This window comes from Salmo salar, chromosome 08, assembly GCF_965601325.2.
Source record: "Salmo salar chromosome 08, fSalSal1, whole genome shotgun sequence".
NCBI lineage: Eukaryota > Metazoa > Chordata > Actinopteri > Salmoniformes > Salmonidae > Salmo > Salmo salar.
The window spans coordinates 4942501-4960000 of NC_138298.1; the positions used below are offsets into that span (position 1 = coordinate 4942501).

General features: G+C 36.1%; 2 non-coding genes and 2 pseudogenes across 2 annotated transcripts; all 4 read left to right on the plus strand.

Annotated features, from left to right (window-relative positions):
* Positions 1-4689: 4689 nt before the first annotated feature.
* Positions 4690-4808, plus strand: LOC145852749 (uncharacterized; annotated as a pseudogene).
* A 6091-nt stretch (positions 4809-10899) lies between these two features.
* Positions 10900-11018, plus strand: LOC145852751 (uncharacterized; annotated as a pseudogene).
* A 6091-nt stretch (positions 11019-17109) lies between these two features.
* On the plus strand, positions 17110-17228 carry LOC145851716 (5S ribosomal RNA). Its single transcript, XR_014373568.1, has one exon. It is a non-coding gene; the product is annotated as a 5S ribosomal RNA (ribosomal RNA).
* A 139-nt stretch (positions 17229-17367) lies between these two features.
* On the plus strand, positions 17368-17486 carry LOC123738064 (5S ribosomal RNA). Its single transcript, XR_006767357.2, has one exon. It is a non-coding gene; the product is annotated as a 5S ribosomal RNA (ribosomal RNA).
* Positions 17487-17500: the final 14 nt, after the last annotated feature.

The window sequence follows — 17500 nt, forward strand, 5'->3', positions numbered from 1 at the left end:
TGAAGAAATGGAGAGGGTTTTAAGTTTATTGACAATAACGGAGACGGGTATGAACACGGGGAACACAACGAAGACTACACGAGAGACGGAGATGAACATTCCAGAAACGGCGGAGAACATGGGGAGCACAACGACGACAATATATGAGACGGAGATGAACACGGGGAGCACAACGAACATTCCAGAAACGGCGATGAACACGGGGAGCACAACGATGACTACACATGAGACGGAGATGAACATTCCAGAAACGGCGGAGAACACGGGGAGCACAACGAACATTCCAGAATCGGCGATGAACACGGGGAGCACAACGGACGAGGGTGTAAAGAAGAAAAGTTGGCTGGATGAAATGGACTTGGAGGAGATATCGGACTCGGATGATGGGGAAAAGTTTGAAAGAATGAGAGGAGGATACAGGAAGAGGAAAGCAGCGGAGGGGGGGGAGAGAAAGGGTGGAAGAGGAAAGAAACTGGATAAAAGGTAGAGGATAATGAAATTATATTTTATAATTTTATTATTTATTAGTATGGTAACAATAATGTCGATAAATGCGAATGGGTTGAGAACAATAGGAAAATTTAATAGAATAGTACACATAAAGAATTCTGATATTTTATGTATTCAAGAGACGCACTGGGATAATATGTGTGTTTTAGAAATTCAGAAAATATGGAGGGATTTTATTTATGTAAACAATGGTAGGGGGAATTCATGTGGGGTTGCAATTTTAATAAGGAAGGATGTAGTAGAAAATGTGAAGAAGATATATAATGATAATAATGGGAGGATTTTAATTTTAGATTTTGAATATATGAGTAGGGTTTTTAGGATTATAAATACTTATGCGCCGAATAATGAAACAGAGAGAAGGAATTTATTTTTAGAATTAGCGAAATGGTGCAAGGGAAACTGTATTTTAGTTGGGGATTTTAATGTAAAAATGGATAGATTAGATATGACAAGGGGAGCTATTTTTAGAAGTGATGTATCTAGGGGGGTTTTAAGGAAAATGATGGTTGAAAACAATTTAATTGATATATGGAGGGAGGAGAATCCGAATAAGAGAGAATTTTCTAGAAGGCAGGTGGTTTTAGGGGAATTGAAACAGACACGGATAGATTTGGTTTTAGTAAATGAAGGGTTAAGGAATTTTATGAAGGATATTAAATATATTTTTACAACTTTTAGTGATCATGCTGGGTTAACATTTTCGGTGGGGTTAGATAAGGAAAGGAAAGGGGGGGGAATATGGTGTATGAATGCAGGGTATCTAGGTGATGAGGAATACGGGAAACAACTTAAATCTTTGATAGAAGATGAAATGGAGGATAAGCAAAAAGGGAATGATAAGTGCAAGTGGTGGGAAAATGTTAAGGAAAAAATAAAAGTTTTTAGTATTAGATATGCTAGGAAGAAGAGGAGTAGGATGATAAGAGCAGAAAATTATTTAAGAACAAAATTGAATGAAGAAATGAAGAAATGTGATAGTGATCCTGATTATACTATTGAAAGGTTTTTAGATTTAAAAACAAAATTGAGCAAATGTGAAATAGAGAAGTGTAAGGGTGCAATTATTAGAAGTAGGGCAAAATATGTTTTAGAAGGGGAGAAATGTACCTCGTTTTTTCTTGGTTTAGAAAAAACTAAACAGACGAAATCATATATTAGTGAGATTGAAAATGTAAAGGGTGAAGTGGTAAATGATTATGTTGAAATATTAGAAACTGTACAGAATTTTTATAAGGATTTATTTAAGAAAGGGGAGGTGGATGAGGGGTGTGTAAAAGAGATTTTAAGTAGTGTGGATGTTCAAATTGGTGTTGAAGATAAGCAAATGTGTGATAGGAAGATAACAATGGATGAAGTGAAAGATGCAATTAAGGGTTTACAAATAAATAAAAGTCCTGGAGTAGATGGACTAATTGCAGAGTTTTATAAAATGTATGAAAGTATTTTAGCACCTATTTTATTAGAAGTATATCAATATATGGAAGACAATGATACTGTTTCAGATTCCATGGTGACAGGGCTGATATCGATTTTATATAAAAATAAGGGGAGCAAACTGAAACTAGAAAATTATAGGCCAATTAGTTTATTAAACTCAGATTATAAGATTTTAGCTAAGATACTGGCAAATAGGATGAAGATGGTTTTAAATGATATTATAGCACCTACACAAAATTATAGTGTGCCTGGAAGAGATATAGCAGATACCATAACTACACTTAGAGATGTGATAAATAAAATGAATAGTGACAAGATGGGGGGGATTGTTTTAAGTATAGATTTTAATAAAGCTTTTGACAGGGTGGAACATGATTTTATGTTTAGGGTACTGGAAAAGTATGGGTTTGGAAATGGTATAATAAGATGGATAAAATTATTATATAGAAAGGCTAAAAGTAGGGTTAAATGTAATGGGGTTTTAACAGATTCTTTTATTCTTGAGAGGTCAGTGAGACAGGGGTGCCCTTTATCAGCTTTATTGTTTGTTTTATCGGTAGAACCCTTAGCGGCATACCTTAAAAAAGATCATTTTATAAATTGTGTAGAGACTCCGCAAGGAGGTTTTAGTTTAATTCATCAATATGCAGACGATACCACAATTACAGTCAGAGATGAGGGAAGTGTTAAAAGGGTGATGGAGTGTTTTAAAGTATATGAGAAAGCCTCAGGAGCTAAAGTGAATATGGAGAAGTCAGTAATAATGTATGTTGGGAAGAATAATGAGGGGACTTTTCCTTTTAAGGTGGTAAATGATTATTTTAAGGTGTTAGGTGTGTTTTTAGGGGTGAAGGAACAAGAAGCTAGGGATCTGACATGGAGTGGGGTTATAAATAAAGTTAGGAAGGTAGTAAATATGTGGAGGGGGAGGGCTTTGAAATTAAAAGGGAAAGTAATTGTTGTAAATTCCTTTCTGATGTCAATTTTTATTCATGTCATGAACGTTTTAGATGTACCAGAATGGGTTTTATCTGAAATGAATACGATTTTAGTAGATTTTTTATGGGATGGGAAAGGAGCGAAAATTTCTTTTAAAACATTGATTGCAGGATATGAGGAGGGGGGTTTGAAGTTGGTGGATTTAAATGTAAGGAAAAAAGCAATTAGAGTTAAAATGGTACGGAAATATTTATATGGTGAACTAGATTATGGATGGAAAAGATTTTTTAAGGAGTATTTGCAGGAGGTTGGGAGGATGGGGGACAATGGTTTATTGATGTGCATGAAAAAAGAAATGTTAAGTAATATACCATTGTTTTATAGAGAAGTGTTTGAAGCTTGGGGGGAGTTTTTACCAAATATTTATTATGAGTGTACCATTTTAGACAATATTTTAAATCAGCCAATTTTCTTAAATCCCAAGATACAATATAATAATAAGATGTTGTTTTGTAAATATTTTATGAGGGCTGGGATGAGACAGATTGGGGATATTTTATACGAGGTCATTCCAGGGTTTCTTACTGTACAAGCGATTTATGATAATGTTTGTGAAGTAGAAGATGAAATAAGTAAAACTACAATAGAAAATATGTATAAGAGAATTTTAGGGTGTATTCCTGAAGAATGGGTGCTTTTAATAAATACAGAGGTGGTTGAGAGAGCTAAGGGTTTACCGGTTTTATATTATGAAAGTAATGGGGAGAAACATGTTTTATCAGGTTTGAAAGTTAAAAAGATTTATGAAAAATGTATTTTAAGAGAGATAAAAGCTCCTGCTTCAGAAAAAGTGTGGTCTAGGGTATTTGTAAATATAGATGTAAAATCAATATGGAAGAATGTCAATGTCAAATATAATACTATAGAATGTGAAGATAATGATTTTAAATTGAAACATAATAGGATTTTTACGAACGTGGTTTTACATCAAATAAATAGAGACATTAAAAGAGAATGTGATATTTGTGGTACGGAGGTGGAAAATTTTATGCACTTTTTTATTGAATGTAGTAGATTACAAGGGTTTCATGAGTTTATAAAGGGGCTTTTAGAACAACATTGGGGAGAAGATATTGTAAATGGGGTTGAGTGGAGGAGGTTGTTTCTATTTGGTATAAATGGAAAAAGCAAAGTTTTTAATATTAATTTGATGAATTTTGTTCTTAGCCATGCTAGATACGCTGTAAGACAAAGAAGGAATTTAGGACATTATGAAGGGAAAATTGTGAGTGTGGAGGTTTTATTTAAAAGTATTTTAGAGAAAGATATTGAACTAATATATAAATATGGAGGATGTAATTTTGAAAAACTGTTTGTGTGGGGGAGCACTTTTATCGAAATTGATCAAAATGGAAAACTTGCTTTTAATTATTAATTGGTTTTATTTTCTTTTCTTTTTTTGATTTTGTAAAAGGATGAATTGTTCATCCTTTTTTATTATTATTGTTTGAATATTGTAAATATTATGTGTTTTTTCATAATAAAAGATAAAAAAAAAAAAAAGGTACGCCCGATCTCGTCTGATCTCGGAAGCTAAGCAGGGTCGGGCCTGGTTAGTACTTGGATGGGAGACAGCCTGGGAATACCAGGTGCAGTAAGCATTTTGTCCACGAGGGTGTGCTCTTGCACTATTTCATCAGCAACACTGCCTTGTAGTAAGCATTTAATGATGAATTGACTAAATGTCTGTTTTATCAGACTCACTTTGACTATATATGTTGTAGCAAGAGATTGTTTCTCGCTTACGGCCATATCAGCCAGGGTACGCCCGATCTCGTCTGATCTCGGAAGCTAATCAGGGTCGGGCCTGGTTAGTACTTGGATGGGAGACTGCCTGGGAATACCAGGTGCTGTAAGCATTTTGTCCACGAGGGTGTGCTCTTGCACTATTTCATCAGCAACACTGCCTTGTAGTAAGCATTTAATGATGAATTGACTAAATGTCTGTTTTATCAGACACACTTTGACTATATATGTTGTAGCAAGAGATTGTTTCTCGCTTACGGCCATACCAGCCTGGGGGCGCTAATCCTTGATTGGAGAAGTGACGACAGGTGCGAGTAATTGAGCTGTGAGTGTTTGCTTGAGAGTGTTTGCTCGAGAGCTATTTTCGTTTCTTTTTTGGATTTTGCAATATAATTTATTGTTTTTTCATTTGGATAGTTTTTAGTTTTGTTTAGTTTTCCCCCCCTGCAGTTTTGCTGCCTGGGGGAGGTTTTTTCGCTCTCATTTTTGATTTACAATGACGGACAACATGGCAACGACAAACGGAACGGACAAGGACAACGAAAATGCGCAACGGAAGGAAAACGAAAAAGGAGGAATGAAATATGGCAAAGAATACACGGTGGCAATTGAGTTGGTGGGAGAAGAAAAGGTGACGACGATGGAATTACTACGAGCAATTAAGGAGACGTGTGGAGAGGTGGTGGGATGCCGAATGAAAGGAGATAAGAAATATGAAATTACGATGAGAAACGGAAAAGGTAAAGAACGGCTAATGGACGGTATACGGATAAAGGACAACAAGATACTGGCGAGAGATGTGAATATTAATGAATTGGTGGTGTCTTTTATGAATCTACCGGTATATATAGAAGATAAAGTGATACTGGACAAGTTGAGAAGCTGGGGAGTAACGGCCGTATCGGAGATAAGGAGGAGAGTTTGGCCTGGAACGGAGGTGGTTGACGGAACAAGGTTCTGTAAAGTTAAATTTACGGAAAAAGTCACATCATTGCCATATTCCACAAAAATTGAGACGCTGGAGGGAGCTGAATACTTCAGGGTGATCCATGACAAGCAGGTCAGAGTTTGTCGATTGTGCATACAACCGGGGCACATAGTTAAAGATTGCCCTGAATTCAAGTGTTTCAAGTGCGGCAATCAAGGCCATTATGCGAGAGAGTGTGTCGGAGAGAAGGAAAGGAATGTTTGTGGAAGATGCAGAAAGAGATTGGCGGAGTGCAACTGTGGAGAAGTTATGACGGGAGAGGGGAGTCAAGTACTATTCGAGGAAGCAGTTGTATCGTCGCAAGAAGGAGAAGAAGATGGAGGAGAGGATGTGGTGGAAGGTGGAGAGACGGAGGAAGGAAGAAGGGAGAAGAAGGAAGACCAGAAGATTAATGAAATTGGGAGCAGTATGGATTCGGAAATAAGAAGATGGAGTTTTCAGGAGGAGAGGGGAAGTGGACTGGGGGGAAGCACGGGGGACTCACGGGTTTTGGGGGAAAGCACAGCACAAACAAGTACCTCGGGGGGTGAAGAAATGGAGAGGGTTTTAAGTTTATTGACAATAACGGAGACGGGTATGAACACGGGGAACACAACGAAGACTACACGAGAGACGGAGATGAACATTCCAGAAACGGCGGAGAACATGGGGAGCACAACGACGACAATATATGAGACGGAGATGAACACGGGGAGCACAACGAACATTCCAGAAACGGCGATGAACACGGGGAGCACAACGATGACTACACATGAGACGGAGATGAACATTCCAGAAACGGCGGAGAACACGGGGAGCACAACGAACATTCCAGAATCGGCGATGAACACGGGGAGCACAACGGACGAGGGTGTAAAGAAGAAAAGTTGGCTGGATGAAATGGACTTGGAGGAGATATCGGACTCGGATGATGGGGAAAAGTTTGAAAGAATGAGAGGAGGATACAGGAAGAGGAAAGCAGCGGAGGGGGGGGAGAGAAAGGGTGGAAGAGGAAAGAAACTGGATAAAAGGTAGAGGATAATGAAATTATATTTTATAATTTTATTATTTATTAGTATGGTAACAATAATGTCGATAAATGCGAATGGGTTGAGAACAATAGGAAAATTTAATAGAATAGTACACATAAAGAATTCTGATATTTTATGTATTCAAGAGACGCACTGGGATAATATGTGTGTTTTAGAAATTCAGAAAATATGGAGGGATTTTATTTATGTAAACAATGGTAGGGGGAATTCATGTGGGGTTGCAATTTTAATAAGGAAGGATGTAGTAGAAAATGTGAAGAAGATATATAATGATAATAATGGGAGGATTTTAATTTTAGATTTTGAATATATGAGTAGGGTTTTTAGGATTATAAATACTTATGCGCCGAATAATGAAACAGAGAGAAGGAATTTATTTTTAGAATTAGCGAAATGGTGCAAGGGAAACTGTATTTTAGTTGGGGATTTTAATGTAAAAATGGATAGATTAGATATGACAAGGGGAGCTATTTTTAGAAGTGATGTATCTAGGGGGGTTTTAAGGAAAATGATGGTTGAAAACAATTTAATTGATATATGGAGGGAGGAGAATCCGAATAAGAGAGAATTTTCTAGAAGGCAGGTGGTTTTAGGGGAATTGAAACAGACACGGATAGATTTGGTTTTAGTAAATGAAGGGTTAAGGAATTTTATGAAGGATATTAAATATATTTTTACAACTTTTAGTGATCATGCTGGGTTAACATTTTCGGTGGGGTTAGATAAGGAAAGGAAAGGGGGGGGAATATGGTGTATGAATGCAGGGTATCTAGGTGATGAGGAATACGGGAAACAACTTAAATCTTTGATAGAAGATGAAATGGAGGATAAGCAAAAAGGGAATGATAAGTGCAAGTGGTGGGAAAATGTTAAGGAAAAAATAAAAGTTTTTAGTATTAGATATGCTAGGAAGAAGAGGAGTAGGATGATAAGAGCAGAAAATTATTTAAGAACAAAATTGAATGAAGAAATGAAGAAATGTGATAGTGATCCTGATTATACTATTGAAAGGTTTTTAGATTTAAAAACAAAATTGAGCAAATGTGAAATAGAGAAGTGTAAGGGTGCAATTATTAGAAGTAGGGCAAAATATGTTTTAGAAGGGGAGAAATGTACCTCGTTTTTTCTTGGTTTAGAAAAAACTAAACAGACGAAATCATATATTAGTGAGATTGAAAATGTAAAGGGTGAAGTGGTAAATGATTATGTTGAAATATTAGAAACTGTACAGAATTTTTATAAGGATTTATTTAAGAAAGGGGAGGTGGATGAGGGGTGTGTAAAAGAGATTTTAAGTAGTGTGGATGTTCAAATTGGTGTTGAAGATAAGCAAATGTGTGATAGGAAGATAACAATGGATGAAGTGAAAGATGCAATTAAGGGTTTACAAATAAATAAAAGTCCTGGAGTAGATGGACTAATTGCAGAGTTTTATAAAATGTATGAAAGTATTTTAGCACCTATTTTATTAGAAGTATATCAATATATGGAAGACAATGATACTGTTTCAGATTCCATGGTGACAGGGCTGATATCGATTTTATATAAAAATAAGGGGAGCAAACTGAAACTAGAAAATTATAGGCCAATTAGTTTATTAAACTCAGATTATAAGATTTTAGCTAAGATACTGGCAAATAGGATGAAGATGGTTTTAAATGATATTATAGCACCTACACAAAATTATAGTGTGCCTGGAAGAGATATAGCAGATACCATAACTACACTTAGAGATGTGATAAATAAAATGAATAGTGACAAGATGGGGGGGATTGTTTTAAGTATAGATTTTAATAAAGCTTTTGACAGGGTGGAACATGATTTTATGTTTAGGGTACTGGAAAAGTATGGGTTTGGAAATGGTATAATAAGATGGATAAAATTATTATATAGAAAGGCTAAAAGTAGGGTTAAATGTAATGGGGTTTTAACAGATTCTTTTATTCTTGAGAGGTCAGTGAGACAGGGGTGCCCTTTATCAGCTTTATTGTTTGTTTTATCGGTAGAACCCTTAGCGGCATACCTTAAAAAAGATCATTTTATAAATTGTGTAGAGACTCCGCAAGGAGGTTTTAGTTTAATTCATCAATATGCAGACGATACCACAATTACAGTCAGAGATGAGGGAAGTGTTAAAAGGGTGATGGAGTGTTTTAAAGTATATGAGAAAGCCTCAGGAGCTAAAGTGAATATGGAGAAGTCAGTAATAATGTATGTTGGGAAGAATAATGAGGGGACTTTTCCTTTTAAGGTGGTAAATGATTATTTTAAGGTGTTAGGTGTGTTTTTAGGGGTGAAGGAACAAGAAGCTAGGGATCTGACATGGAGTGGGGTTATAAATAAAGTTAGGAAGGTAGTAAATATGTGGAGGGGGAGGGCTTTGAAATTAAAAGGGAAAGTAATTGTTGTAAATTCCTTTCTGATGTCAATTTTTATTCATGTCATGAACGTTTTAGATGTACCAGAATGGGTTTTATCTGAAATGAATACGATTTTAGTAGATTTTTTATGGGATGGGAAAGGAGCGAAAATTTCTTTTAAAACATTGATTGCAGGATATGAGGAGGGGGGTTTGAAGTTGGTGGATTTAAATGTAAGGAAAAAAGCAATTAGAGTTAAAATGGTACGGAAATATTTATATGGTGAACTAGATTATGGATGGAAAAGATTTTTTAAGGAGTATTTGCAGGAGGTTGGGAGGATGGGGGACAATGGTTTATTGATGTGCATGAAAAAAGAAATGTTAAGTAATATACCATTGTTTTATAGAGAAGTGTTTGAAGCTTGGGGGGAGTTTTTACCAAATATTTATTATGAGTGTACCATTTTAGACAATATTTTAAATCAGCCAATTTTCTTAAATCCCAAGATACAATATAATAATAAGATGTTGTTTTGTAAATATTTTATGAGGGCTGGGATGAGACAGATTGGGGATATTTTATACGAGGTCATTCCAGGGTTTCTTACTGTACAAGCGATTTATGATAATGTTTGTGAAGTAGAAGATGAAATAAGTAAAACTACAATAGAAAATATGTATAAGAGAATTTTAGGGTGTATTCCTGAAGAATGGGTGCTTTTAATAAATACAGAGGTGGTTGAGAGAGCTAAGGGTTTACCGGTTTTATATTATGAAAGTAATGGGGAGAAACATGTTTTATCAGGTTTGAAAGTTAAAAAGATTTATGAAAAATGTATTTTAAGAGAGATAAAAGCTCCTGCTTCAGAAAAAGTGTGGTCTAGGGTATTTGTAAATATAGATGTAAAATCAATATGGAAGAATGTCAATGTCAAATATAATACTATAGAATGTGAAGATAATGATTTTAAATTGAAACATAATAGGATTTTTACGAACGTGGTTTTACATCAAATAAATAGAGACATTAAAAGAGAATGTGATATTTGTGGTACGGAGGTGGAAAATTTTATGCACTTTTTTATTGAATGTAGTAGATTACAAGGGTTTCATGAGTTTATAAAGGGGCTTTTAGAACAACATTGGGGAGAAGATATTGTAAATGGGGTTGAGTGGAGGAGGTTGTTTCTATTTGGTATAAATGGAAAAAGCAAAGTTTTTAATATTAATTTGATGAATTTTGTTCTTAGCCATGCTAGATACGCTGTAAGACAAAGAAGGAATTTAGGACATTATGAAGGGAAAATTGTGAGTGTGGAGGTTTTATTTAAAAGTATTTTAGAGAAAGATATTGAACTAATATATAAATATGGAGGATGTAATTTTGAAAAACTGTTTGTGTGGGGGAGCACTTTTATCGAAATTGATCAAAATGGAAAACTTGCTTTTAATTATTAATTGGTTTTATTTTCTTTTCTTTTTTTGATTTTGTAAAAGGATGAATTGTTCATCCTTTTTTATTATTATTGTTTGAATATTGTAAATATTATGTGTTTTTTCATAATAAAAGATAAAAAAAAAAAAAAGGTACGCCCGATCTCGTCTGATCTCGGAAGCTAAGCAGGGTCGGGCCTGGTTAGTACTTGGATGGGAGACAGCCTGGGAATACCAGGTGCAGTAAGCATTTTGTCCACGAGGGTGTGCTCTTGCACTATTTCATCAGCAACACTGCCTTGTAGTAAGCATTTAATGATGAATTGACTAAATGTCTGTTTTATCAGACTCACTTTGACTATATATGTTGTAGCAAGAGATTGTTTCTCGCTTACGGCCATATCAGCCAGGGTACGCCCGATCTCGTCTGATCTCGGAAGCTAATCAGGGTCGGGCCTGGTTAGTACTTGGATGGGAGACTGCCTGGGAATACCAGGTGCTGTAAGCATTTTGTCCACGAGGGTGTGCTCTTGCACTATTTCATCAGCAACACTGCCTTGTAGTAAGCATTTAATGATGAATTGACTAAATGTCTGTTTTATCAGACACACTTTGACTATATATGTTGTAGCAAGAGATTGTTTCTCGCTTACGGCCATACCAGCCTGGGGGCGCTAATCCTTGATTGGAGAAGTGACGACAGGTGCGAGTAATTGAGCTGTGAGTGTTTGCTTGAGAGTGTTTGCTCGAGAGCTATTTTCGTTTCTTTTTTGGATTTTGCAATATAATTTATTGTTTTTTCATTTGGATAGTTTTTAGTTTTGTTTAGTTTTCCCCCCCTGCAGTTTTGCTGCCTGGGGGAGGTTTTTTCGCTCTCATTTTTGATTTACAATGACGGACAACATGGCAACGACAAACGGAACGGACAAGGACAACGAAAATGCGCAACGGAAGGAAAACGAAAAAGGAGGAATGAAATATGGCAAAGAATACACGGTGGCAATTGAGTTGGTGGGAGAAGAAAAGGTGACGACGATGGAATTACTACGAGCAATTAAGGAGACGTGTGGAGAGGTGGTGGGATGCCGAATGAAAGGAGATAAGAAATATGAAATTACGATGAGAAACGGAAAAGGTAAAGAACGGCTAATGGACGGTATACGGATAAAGGACAACAAGATACTGGCGAGAGATGTGAATATTAATGAATTGGTGGTGTCTTTTATGAATCTACCGGTATATATAGAAGATAAAGTGATACTGGACAAGTTGAGAAGCTGGGGAGTAACGGCCGTATCGGAGATAAGGAGGAGAGTTTGGCCTGGAACGGAGGTGGTTGACGGAACAAGGTTCTGTAAAGTTAAATTTACGGAAAAAGTCACATCATTGCCATATTCCACAAAAATTGAGACGCTGGAGGGAGCTGAATACTTCAGGGTGATCCATGACAAGCAGGTCAGAGTTTGTCGATTGTGCATACAACCGGGGCACATAGTTAAAGATTGCCCTGAATTCAAGTGTTTCAAGTGCGGCAATCAAGGCCATTATGCGAGAGAGTGTGTCGGAGAGAAGGAAAGGAATGTTTGTGGAAGATGCAGAAAGAGATTGGCGGAGTGCAACTGTGGAGAAGTTATGACGGGAGAGGGGAGTCAAGTACTATTCGAGGAAGCAGTTGTATCGTCGCAAGAAGGAGAAGAAGATGGAGGAGAGGATGTGGTGGAAGGTGGAGAGACGGAGGAAGGAAGAAGGGAGAAGAAGGAAGACCAGAAGATTAATGAAATTGGGAGCAGTATGGATTCGGAAATAAGAAGATGGAGTTTTCAGGAGGAGAGGGGAAGTGGACTGGGGGGAAGCACGGGGGACTCACGGGTTTTGGGGGAAAGCACAGCACAAACAAGTACCTCGGGGGGTGAAGAAATGGAGAGGGTTTTAAGTTTATTGACAATAACGGAGACGGGTATGAACACGGGGAACACAACGAAGACTACACGAGAGACGGAGATGAACATTCCAGAAACGGCGGAGAACATGGGGAGCACAACGACGACAATATATGAGACGGAGATGAACACGGGGAGCACAACGAACATTCCAGAAACGGCGATGAACACGGGGAGCACAACGATGACTACACATGAGACGGAGATGAACATTCCAGAAACGGCGGAGAACACGGGGAGCACAACGAACATTCCAGAATCGGCGATGAACACGGGGAGCACAACGGACGAGGGTGTAAAGAAGAAAAGTTGGCTGGATGAAATGGACTTGGAGGAGATATCGGACTCGGATGATGGGGAAAAGTTTGAAAGAATGAGAGGAGGATACAGGAAGAGGAAAGCAGCGGAGGGGGGGGAGAGAAAGGGTGGAAGAGGAAAGAAACTGGATAAAAGGTAGAGGATAATGAAATTATATTTTATAATTTTATTATTTATTAGTATGGTAACAATAATGTCGATAAATGCGAATGGGTTGAGAACAATAGGAAAATTTAATAGAATAGTACACATAAAGAATTCTGATATTTTATGTATTCAAGAGACGCACTGGGATAATATGTGTGTTTTAGAAATTCAGAAAATATGGAGGGATTTTATTTATGTAAACAATGGTAGGGGGAATTCATGTGGGGTTGCAATTTTAATAAGGAAGGATGTAGTAGAAAATGTGAAGAAGATATATAATGATAATAATGGGAGGATTTTAATTTTAGATTTTGAATATATGAGTAGGGTTTTTAGGATTATAAATACTTATGCGCCGAATAATGAAACAGAGAGAAGGAATTTATTTTTAGAATTAGCGAAATGGTGCAAGGGAAACTGTATTTTAGTTGGGGATTTTAATGTAAAAATGGATAGATTAGATATGACAAGGGGAGCTATTTTTAGAAGTGATGTATCTAGGGGGGTTTTAAGGAAAATGATGGTTGAAAACAATTTAATTGATATATGGAGGGAGGAGAATCCGAATAAGAGAGAATTTTCTAGAAGGCAGGTGGTTTTAGGGGAATTGAAACAGACACGGATAGATTTGGTTTTAGTAAATGAAGGGTTAAGGAATTTTATGAAGGATATTAAATATATTTTTACAACTTTTAGTGATCATGCTGGGTTAACATTTTCGGTGGGGTTAGATAAGGAAAGGAAAGGGGGGGGAATATGGTGTATGAATGCAGGGTATCTAGGTGATGAGGAATACGGGAAACAACTTAAATCTTTGATAGAAGATGAAATGGAGGATAAGCAAAAAGGGAATGATAAGTGCAAGTGGTGGGAAAATGTTAAGGAAAAAATAAAAGTTTTTAGTATTAGATATGCTAGGAAGAAGAGGAGTAGGATGATAAGAGCAGAAAATTATTTAAGAACAAAATTGAATGAAGAAATGAAGAAATGTGATAGTGATCCTGATTATACTATTGAAAGGTTTTTAGATTTAAAAACAAAATTGAGCAAATGTGAAATAGAGAAGTGTAAGGGTGCAATTATTAGAAGTAGGGCAAAATATGTTTTAGAAGGGGAGAAATGTACCTCGTTTTTTCTTGGTTTAGAAAAAACTAAACAGACGAAATCATATATTAGTGAGATTGAAAATGTAAAGGGTGAAGTGGTAAATGATTATGTTGAAATATTAGAAACTGTACAGAATTTTTATAAGGATTTATTTAAGAAAGGGGAGGTGGATGAGGGGTGTGTAAAAGAGATTTTAAGTAGTGTGGATGTTCAAATTGGTGTTGAAGATAAGCAAATGTGTGATAGGAAGATAACAATGGATGAAGTGAAAGATGCAATTAAGGGTTTACAAATAAATAAAAGTCCTGGAGTAGATGGACTAATTGCAGAGTTTTATAAAATGTATGAAAGTATTTTAGCACCTATTTTATTAGAAGTATATCAATATATGGAAGACAATGATACTGTTTCAGATTCCATGGTGACAGGGCTGATATCGATTTTATATAAAAATAAGGGGAGCAAACTGAAACTAGAAAATTATAGGCCAATTAGTTTATTAAACTCAGATTATAAGATTTTAGCTAAGATACTGGCAAATAGGATGAAGATGGTTTTAAATGATATTATAGCACCTACACAAAATTATAGTGTGCCTGGAAGAGATATAGCAGATACCATAACTACACTTAGAGATGTGATAAATAAAATGAATAGTGACAAGATGGGGGGGATTGTTTTAAGTATAGATTTTAATAAAGCTTTTGACAGGGTGGAACATGATTTTATGTTTAGGGTACTGGAAAAGTATGGGTTTGGAAATGGTATAATAAGATGGATAAAATTATTATATAGAAAGGCTAAAAGTAGGGTTAAATGTAATGGGGTTTTAACAGATTCTTTTATTCTTGAGAGGTCAGTGAGACAGGGGTGCCCTTTATCAGCTTTATTGTTTGTTTTATCGGTAGAACCCTTAGCGGCATACCTTAAAAAAGATCATTTTATAAATTGTGTAGAGACTCCGCAAGGAGGTTTTAGTTTAATTCATCAATATGCAGACGATACCACAATTACAGTCAGAGATGAGGGAAGTGTTAAAAGGGTGATGGAGTGTTTTAAAGTATATGAGAAAGCCTCAGGAGCTAAAGTGAATATGGAGAAGTCAGTAATAATGTATGTTGGGAAGAATAATGAGGGGACTTTTCCTTTTAAGGTGGTAAATGATTATTTTAAGGTGTTAGGTGTGTTTTTAGGGGTGAAGGAACAAGAAGCTAGGGATCTGACATGGAGTGGGGTTATAAATAAAGTTAGGAAGGTAGTAAATATGTGGAGGGGGAGGGCTTTGAAATTAAAAGGGAAAGTAATTGTTGTAAATTCCTTTCTGATGTCAATTTTTATTCATGTCATGAACGTTTTAGATGTACCAGAATGGGTTTTATCTGAAATGAATACGATTTTAGTAGATTTTTTATGGGATGGGAAAGGAGCGAAAATTTCTTTTAAAACATTGATTGCAGGATATGAGGAGGGGGGTTTGAAGTTGGTGGATTTAAATGTAAGGAAAAAAGCAATTAGAGTTAAAATGGTACGGAAATATTTATATGGTGAACTAGATTATGGATGGAAAAGATTTTTTAAGGAGTATTTGCAGGAGGTTGGGAGGATGGGGGACAATGGTTTATTGATGTGCATGAAAAAAGAAATGTTAAGTAATATACCATTGTTTTATAGAGAAGTGTTTGAAGCTTGGGGGGAGTTTTTACCAAATATTTATTATGAGTGTACCATTTTAGACAATATTTTAAATCAGCCAATTTTCTTAAATCCCAAGATACAATATAATAATAAGATGTTGTTTTGTAAATATTTTATGAGGGCTGGGATGAGACAGATTGGGGATATTTTATACGAGGTCATTCCAGGGTTTCTTACTGTACAAGCGATTTATGATAATGTTTGTGAAGTAGAAGATGAAATAAGTAAAACTACAATAGAAAATATGTATAAGAGAATTTTAGGGTGTATTCCTGAAGAATGGGTGCTTTTAATAAATACAGAGGTGGTTGAGAGAGCTAAGGGTTTACCGGTTTTATATTATGAAAGTAATGGGGAGAAACATGTTTTATCAGGTTTGAAAGTTAAAAAGATTTATGAAAAATGTATTTTAAGAGAGATAAAAGCTCCTGCTTCAGAAAAAGTGTGGTCTAGGGTATTTGTAAATATAGATGTAAAATCAATATGGAAGAATGTCAATGTCAAATATAATACTATAGAATGTGAAGATAATGATTTTAAATTGAAACATAATAGGATTTTTACGAACGTGGTTTTACATCAAATAAATAGAGACATTAAAAGAGAATGTGATATTTGTGGTACGGAGGTGGAAAATTTTATGCACTTTTTTATTGAATGTAGTAGATTACAAGGGTTTCATGAGTTTATAAAGGGGCTTTTAGAACAACATTGGGGAGAAGATATTGTAAATGGGGTTGAGTGGAGGAGGTTGTTTCTATTTGGTATAAATGGAAAAAGCAAAGTTTTTAATATTAATTTGATGAATTTTGTTCTTAGCCATGCTAGATACGCTGTAAGACAAAGAAGGAATTTAGGACATTATGAAGGGAAAATTGTGAGTGTGGAGGTTTTATTTAAAAGTATTTTAGAGAAAGATATTGAACTAATATATAAATATGGAGGATGTAATTTTGAAAAACTGTTTGTGTGGGGGAGCACTTTTATCGAAATTGATCAAAATGGAAAACTTGCTTTTAATTATTAATTGGTTTTATTTTCTTTTCTTTTTTTGATTTTGTAAAAGGATGAATTGTTCATCCTTTTTTATTATTATTGTTTGAATATTGTAAATATTATGTGTTTTTTCATAATAAAAGATAAAAAAAAAAAAAAGGTACGCCCGATCTCGTCTGATCTCGGAAGCTAAGCAGGGTCGGGCCTGGTTAGTACTTGGATGGGAGACAGCCTGGGAATACCAGGTGCAGTAAGCATTTTGTCCACGAGGGTGTGCTCTTGCACTATTTCATCAGCAACACTGCCTTGTAGTAAGCATTTAATGATGAATTGACTAAATGTCTGTTTTATCAGACTCACTTTGACTATATATGTTGTAGCAAGAGATTGTTTCTCGCTTACGGCCATATCAGCCAGGGTACGCCCGATCTCGTCTGATCTCGGAAGCTAATCAGGGTCGGGCCTGGTTAGTACTTGGATGGGAGACCGCCTGGGAATACCAGGTGCTGTAAGCATTTTGTCCACGAGGGTGTGCTCTTGCACTATTTCATCAGCAACACTGCCTTGTAGTAAGCATTTAATGATGAATTGACTAAATGTCTGTTTTATCAGACACACTTTGACTATATATGTTGTAGCAAGAGATTGTTTCTCGCTTACGGCCATATCAGCCTGGGTACGCCCGATCTCGTCTGATCTCGGAAGCTAAGCAGGGTCGGGCCTGGTTAGTACTTGGATGGGAGACCGCCTGGGAATACCAGGTGCTGTAAGCATTTTGTCCACGAGG